Raw genomic sequence first — 8,149 nt, 5'->3', positions numbered from 1 at the left:
CACACACACAAACACATACACGTACAAAAAAAAAAGATTATTTACTTGAACAGGCTGAAGCCTGGGTACGGCTAAGGCAGGACATGCAAGCAGCATTTAGCTTGACTGACTATGAAAGGCCCGCACACTGTGTTACTGTCTTATTAAATTTAATAAAAGACACACTGAAAGAAAGAGGAAAGAATGGGAATGAGTTTGAATTTTTAGAGACAAGTTTTTATAATCAACTTGCAATACATCCAGGGTTTTCCAGCGTCTAGTGGCTGGTAGAACTGCATTTTATAGCACTCAGGCACTGGGTTCATCATTGAGTCATGGTGAGTGCTGTTGGACTGACATAAACTACAGTTCACACATGGCACCAAAATGTGTGCTGCAGGTGGCTTTTTGCCAGTGACTTCCTGGTGTCTTGTGGTCTTACCAGGCAACTACTGGGGACTCCAGGAAGGTGCCCAGCCCAGAAATAGACCAGCACATGTCATTATTACACTTTGGATTTTGTATGGGTGGAACAAACCAGATATTTAGTATTCATCAGTGAGCTTTGGAGGTGCTGGTAGACGCAGTTTGTTAACTTTGAAGTTCTGGGGCCTTACATCAAGTCAAGGTGCAGTTTTCTGAACTGTATGTGTTTATTTACCTTCACTCACCAAGGAATCATGAGTTTTACCAGTCTCGACTGAAATCATTCCTTATATGAGAAACAGATAGAACAGTAAACTCAATTGGGAAATTCTGCACCTCATGATTTACATCCAGTGCCAACGTTAAATGTCAATGAAGGAAGCTGTGTTAGTTGCAGGAAGTATTTGCAGAAATGTCCGATGGGGTAGTTTTTTGATGATGTCCTTTCCCAAACAGTAACCAGTGACAACTTCTAAGATGGTTCTGTGTAATAAATCATCTGGTGCAGTCGGGTTATTCTTACTGAAATCAGACAAGGACCATGTGAAAAGGTGGGACTGTCTGGTTGTTGGTCTGTACCAGAGTTCAACTGATAGATTTCACACCAGCGTAAAGGAACAGGCAAACTCACCAGTTCATTTGTACCACCCCAAACAGTTTAGTGAGAGCACCCTTCATTAGACCACAGATACAATGAGATTCATCCACTATTCTGTTAGTCACAACTGTTAAGAAAAATCTATATATTTTGTAGGGCTTTGTTTATATAAGTGGTCTACAATCAAACAGCTCCATTAAAATGTCATAAAAAATGTATCAAAAGGAAATGCCAAGGAAGACCAATCTGCAAGCAATATTAATGTTGATATGTTGTTATTATGTGATTGCTCTGAGACTTCAATGAAACGTTCACACCGCAGACAGATTGCGCCTGTATTTAGTGCTGTCCACATGTGATTGGCTCACTCAAGTAGCATTTAGTGCCATTGTGTGAAGGAGGGTCTGGAAGTCTGCACTGTTTCCTGGAGGCCAGACGATGAGGTCATGACCACAAGTTACCATCGATCAGCAACACTTTGACCACACAAACACCTCAGAGGCTTTGCCTGGGGAAACACAAGCCATTATGAGGCCTGAGGTTGCCAGGTGAGCTGACTTTATCCTCCTTTAATGGCTCCAGTGCAGCCGTGATCGAGATCTTTCCTGGTGCCCGTTACATTATTGTTGTTGGGTGAGTTGTAGGGTTGCCAGGTTTGGAGGTGTTCATTTCCCCTTTATGGCTCCAATTGACACATGACTGAGCTCTTTTGTCATCTTTGTATGTATCCTCATCATTGCCAGGTCAGTTTTAAGGTTGCCCGTTTACAGTCCCCCCAGTGCCCAGTTTGTGACTCACCACTGAGCTCCTCCTTTTGTCTTCTTATCCTGTCAGCTTCGGCCTTAAAGTTACCAGTGTTGGACTCTTCAATCTCAGTGTTTGTCGCCATGTATTGCATGACTTCCCTTTTCTTTCCCTGTAGGTGCTGGGTCATTCGTTAATTGCCAGGTTTGTAGTAGTCCATCCTCTTTTTATGGCTCCATGTGACTTGTGACTGAGCTGTGTCCTTAGTTTGTTTCTCTTCTCGCTGTTCTGGGTGACAATTACATCACTGTTTCTTAAAGTATGTTTTAGGGACTTACATTTATTTAGCAGGGTTATAGCTGTCGATTGAGCCTGGTCCGAGCTCCAAGGAGAGCTGCAGTAATAAAACCTCTTACATTTCTACCAGTTTCTTTTAAATGTATAGTGAAAATAAAAAAACTCATAACATAACTCTGTTATGTGTTTTGGCAAGAATCTGGTGATATAATACGTAATCACGTAGGGGTTACAATTCAATATATCGAGATATACTGTGATACCGAAAGCAAGCTGATATATTGCGATAAAGAAGAAAACAGTTGTAATACAAATAACAACATATGAAAAAATTGTAAAAGAATATTTTTTTTTATGCAACCAGAACAGTGGTCAAACTTCACCTTTATCATTCATTTTTCCTGCTCACTGTTCTCTTCTCACAATCTTGCAACCACTTATCCTAATACTGGGAACATCCAGGGATCTTTGAGATGGCTGTCAAAACCAAATGATTCAAATGGATTCAAAAACTTATTTTTTGATTCAAAAAAGCCAAAAAAGAAGATCCCTTATATGGTCTAATCAAACAATATAGCCACCAAAATGCAAATGGCACTTAAACCAAAAGAAGACAAAATGCTCAGATGTTAAAGTGTTTATTCTATAACAGTTTCCAACATGTGACTCAGGCTTTTCTCAACCTGTCTGTCCTCTTTCACAGGTTGACCTCACACCCTGTCCTGACACTATCACCACCACCCCCCATCTGTGTGTGAGTGTGTACAGAGATAGCCTAGCTCCTCAGAGTCAGGTTTCATTGACCTCTGTTGACCTTTGTCGGGGTCACAGTGAGGTTGGGCCAAGAGATGCTTGACATTTCTCTCTTCAACACCTGACCCAGCACATAACCAAGAGTGGGTGTGTGTGTGTGTGTGTATCCAGCAGTGCCACAAGTCTTTATTTCTGCCCATGAGTTATGTGTGTAATGCAGGTTATCAGCCATGTTACAGTGTGCTGACAGCAGAGACAGTTTTATATGAATGACTCTACAGAGCTAACATCATGACAGGATGACAAATAGACTCAACACTGTTGGATTTAATTCAACTGTTAATCTACAAACCTTGATAAACTAGACCACTCAGTGTCCAAACAAATAGTAAAATACATCCTTTAAGAACTCATACAGTAATTATATGAAAACAAATGATTAATTGCAATGGTTAAGACAGTAACTGTATGTCGTCAATATTTTAGAACAGCTAATTGATGAAAAAATCTTGCAAATGTAAGTAAAAAAAGATGTTACATTTTATTTATGCCATAATTTGTTTACATGGTAATTCATTGTTAATGGATTTCACCCAGTTTACTGAGAAGACAAAAATGTCATGTTGTTAAAATTGCTGTGAGTCCTGTTGATAAAGATAATGAAACCTAATTCTGTAGGCCTTACGTTTAAAAAAAGAAACACTTTGAGATGAAATGTCATTAAAAGCAATGGATATTTTGTGTGAAGTGCGTAGTGCATAAACAGGGTTGCTATTGTGTTAATGTGAAAAAGAATACTATTTTAAATACAGGTCACACTCACATGACAGAGTTACATTGACAGAGTTAAAGCTGCCATAATCTTTCTTTCTCCCTCTTCCTACTGGCTGTGAAGTGGGGCTACACTGTATAAGGTGGGGAACTAAATCCACAGTCCTCATTCTGTGCATATTCTAATGATAGACACATTAAGTACCAACTGGTGGTTGTGTGTAGTTTTTAAAACAGGCCAACTGCCAGGAAGTATCCATCCACTGCAGTTCAGCAAAGATAAAGTTTGTAATGAAAATACTGTAACTTTGGAAGATGAGCCAGTATGTTTGAGAGGAATTATTACAGTAATTAATAACTCTTCAACATACATTCCAGATTCTGTAACATTATTTTTTCATCAGAATATTTGGCTAGTAGGCTAAAGAGGGATGCACATACACACACACACACACACACACACACTGCCCAGGGACAAACTCTCTTACGGTGGAGTGAGTTGGAGGCTGGCATTGTGTAGGCCTTCAGAGTGTATGTGTGTGTATGTGTGTGTGTGTGTAGGGTGGGGTCAGGGTGTTAGAGGTTGCAGGGAGGACAGGCGGAGGTGACGCCACATCTTGTCTGCAGCACGGCATGGTGGGAAATCTGAGAACAGAGGAGGAGGAGAGAGACAGAGTCAGAGAGAGAGGGAGAGAGAGGTCAGCTTGTCATCACCATCATGTGGGTTATCTAAGATTAGAGGGGGAAAGGGGGGTGGTATGGGGTGTCAATGAAGAAAATGGCAAGATAGAGAATCAGCTGAGAGGGAGGAGAGAGAGGGAGAATGTGTAAGATGTGTAAGATATATTTGTATGTCAATAAACTGTTTATTCACAGGACGATTTTGGATTATTTTAAGTTACCACATAGTTACTGTATTTTATCATAGACACACCAAAAATGTATTTTATTTTGATTACATTTCCTTGACAACAGTGTCCTTTGCCAAAACATACTGTGTTGTATGTAATCCCACTGTGTTCAATAGTATGAAATGTAAACTGAATATATACATCTGAACCTAGTTTAATTCTATATTTCTTTTATTTCCAAGAAATCCCATGAAAAGACCAAAAACCAACAATGACGTTCTGACTTCCTGACTCTGTCTATGACTCTCAGTCCCAAGACCATTGGTTCCTAAGTACATCTTTAAAGACAAGGGAACAAATATGTCTCTAGTTAGATTTTTTAGAAAGAGAAACATTACTCAAACAGGCGGAAAGGTGCATTTGCTGGGAACTATTTTCAGCAGCGTATTAATCTACATTTGGTGCTCTAGTGACTGTTTGGGGCAGCAGGACGGTGTATGCGGGATTGTCAAGATAAACTACAGTGTGTGTGTTTATGGTAATGAAGGAACATGTCGCCCAGTGCAACAGTGTGACTCACTGATGTGTTTTCAATAGTTTTTGGACAACAACGGAGAAGAGAAGAGGTGTTTGTTGTTCTGTCGATTAGCCACTAATCCTCAGTTAATAGAAAATGAAAGATTAAAAGATTGTTTCCTTGATTTGGTTCCACCTGCAGCCTTTTTCCTTTGTTTACTAGTTCTCTAAATTGTGCATTTTGTGTTTTTTGTCTAAGTTTGTAAATCTAATAATCGTCTTCTAAACAATAAATGCCTTTAACTGCCTGATTACATACAATACATACATAATTATTGCTCAAGGTTACCAAGATGGAACATGGGAACTAATTTCTTTATTTGGGGATGTTCCTCTTTTACAGATTTGTTGTTAGGGAATCTTAGCCGGTTTGTTTAATTGTCAGATAGTTGGTTCAGTACATTTACTTTCTAAAAAAAGACTGAAGTGTTGAAAGGTGGGCAGCCATGTTTCAGCTCATAGATTCAGACGTGAAGGTTGAATAGCTACGCAGTGGCTGCTAGAGCAGAATAACACAGACAAATATGAGCCAACGTTAGCCTGCTGCTTCTCACAGTGATCCATTCAGCACTGCATGCTGGATGCCAGAGGAAACATTAGCCTTCTGCAGCGCTGCAGCATCCGTCCTCCTCGTTAAAGCCAAGAAGCCCAGGCGATAGGACGCGAACCTCATGCAGGAGTTCGAATTTGCCCCGAGGCAGGTGAGCCCCGCGGTGCAGGTGAGCCCCACGGTGCAGCTCGTCCACAGGGCTCTGCGGCCTCTGCTTCATTCATCACCGGGCTGACACATTCCTGCTGTCTGCCTGAGGCTCACACTCACACACACACACACACAGCAGGCTGTTGTACTCCCACACAGTGCCATACGGTCAAACTGACAACCCTGCTCACCCCAAACACAGAGTCCATTCTGTTTGTTAGCCGGAGGTGAAGAACACTGGGATTCAATGTCAGTTGTTTTTCAGGAGATAGATGGTTTAACAATTATGAAAGTTACAGAGATTTCTGCAGATGCCCAAACTGAAAAATGAGCAAGATGATAAATGAAACCTCATATGTGATACAAATGCTGTTGGGGTCAAGGGTTCAATTTCTTGTATCTAGAAATTAAAACAAATTCTATGCACATATAATAACATATGTTCACAAACACACTTAAAGCTCAAAACTCAAAACTCAAAAAGTTTTTCTCCTGCTCCTGTTGGTTTTTGCTCACTCTGCATTTTACTATTTTAATTACCTTTCTCCTCATGACTGTCTGTGCAAAATGTCAACAATTTGATTAACAGGAACTCACTCCCACGTGTACTGTTGATTTTTGAGTGAAAATGTAACCTGTACCTACGACATTTTGACTGGAGACTACAGCAGTAGTGTACACGAGCTGGCAATCAAGCAGGGGTAAACTAAACCATACTGAACTAAACTAAATCGAAGTTGACCACAATGAAATGTCTGGGTTCTACAGACCTGGGTTACCACTACATCTAAATGTTTAGTCTTCGCCCTCCTCACCTGAAAGGCCAATGGACTGGGAAAAAGAACATAATGAGGTTGAACTCTCTTTATGTCTGTTCAACAAGGTGGATGGGATTCAGAGGTTGTCGGGCATGTTTTTTCTTTTTAATATATTTTGTAAGGTACCCACAACAGCTTTAATTTAAACAAAGCCATATAGGTATCTTTCCGCTGTGTTTTCATACCACCAGAATGCTTCATTTACATTACATCCCCTTATATGAGTTCTGCCTCAGAGCCTACGGTCCCACTCTGAGGCCTGGTTATTATGCTCTCATTGTGCTCACTAATGCCAGGAAAGAACTTGTAATCTGAAGAACTTGTCATACATGGAAGTGTCAGTAATCTCCAAAACCTTGTTATTTTGACCATTTGGTTGCCTTGTACCTGGATGCTCCAGTCATAAGTTGATCCTTTCTATCAGCAGTGGATAACATGACTAATCCACTGTGGAAGCAGAGCCAGGGGCACCATAGGCTAAAGTCTGGCCACCCCACATAGCACCATATTTCGGGACATTCTTTTCTTGTGCTGAACCATTTCTCAACTGCCACAGCTCCACTGGGGATGTTTGTGCATTGTACTGGCCCTCCACAACCCAGTCTGCGTTCACCTCAAACACTTCTGTGCTCTAAGGGGGGATCAAACACATCCTGTTGCTAAGTTTTGTAGAGTTTTGTTTCACATAGAAAGGAATGGGAAGTGAGCTTTGGTCTGACTGCGTCATCAACAGTGATGCTAAAATCAGTTGTTCATCAAAGTAGGAACAGAAACAGCAATCAAATGCCGAACAGCAGAAATTCAGGTCAAAGCTACAAAAGTAGTGAAAGCTGCTGCTGATGGTGATAATAAATAAATAAATAAATAAAATGGCTTTGTTCATGGACAGTGGAAGCTTATTTTAGATACTGGTCATAAGCAAACATTATAATCTGACCAATGCACAGTGCCATGTCATACAGAAAAACCTGAAGAAGATAGTAATTTCTGTGCCACTCCAACCCCCCTCCCTGAACATTATCAGGCTCCACCGCTGCCACTGTGCTCCACATGAAACTGAAGGTTCACAGTGAACTCTGGCAGTGTTAGATTCCAGCTGTCTTGGCAAATTGAACTACTCAAAAAACGAGAAAGTACCTAAACTAAACTGTATACTGAATAAAAAAAAAACAACACTTTAACGATGAGCTCCATTTTGGTTCAGCAATTCGGCGTTGATGAACGGATTCCACTCTGCTGACCAATGAGCAGTCAGGAGCGTTACTTCCTGGTTTCAGGTTATTGGCTTGTACACAAAGAGAAAGGCAGATGCTTTGGCACATGTTCTACCAGCAGCATGTAGAAACAGTGCAAGTGTCTGTGTCTGAAAGAAACATGACTCAGTGTGTATGGGGTGTGTGTGACAGCAGTGTGTGTGTGTGTGTGTGCGTATATGTGTGAGCAGTGTGGAAGACGGATGAGTGTGTGAATTCATCTGACTTCCTGTGTACCAGTCAGCTGGAAGCTTTTGACTTGATTAAAGCCTTTGTGTGTGTATGTATGTGTGTGTGTTTGTGTGAGAGATAGTGAGAGACAATGAAAGACACAGAGTAGACAGAGCAACATGGAGAGACACAGTTTGTGTGTGTGTGTGTGT

Source organism: Morone saxatilis, unplaced genomic scaffold (assembly GCF_004916995.1).
Source record: "Morone saxatilis isolate NCDOM2014 unplaced genomic scaffold, NCSU_SB_2.0 Contig14, whole genome shotgun sequence".
In the NCBI taxonomy this organism is placed as follows: domain Eukaryota; kingdom Metazoa; phylum Chordata; class Actinopteri; family Moronidae; genus Morone; species Morone saxatilis.
This window is presented reverse-complemented; position numbering follows the sequence as displayed.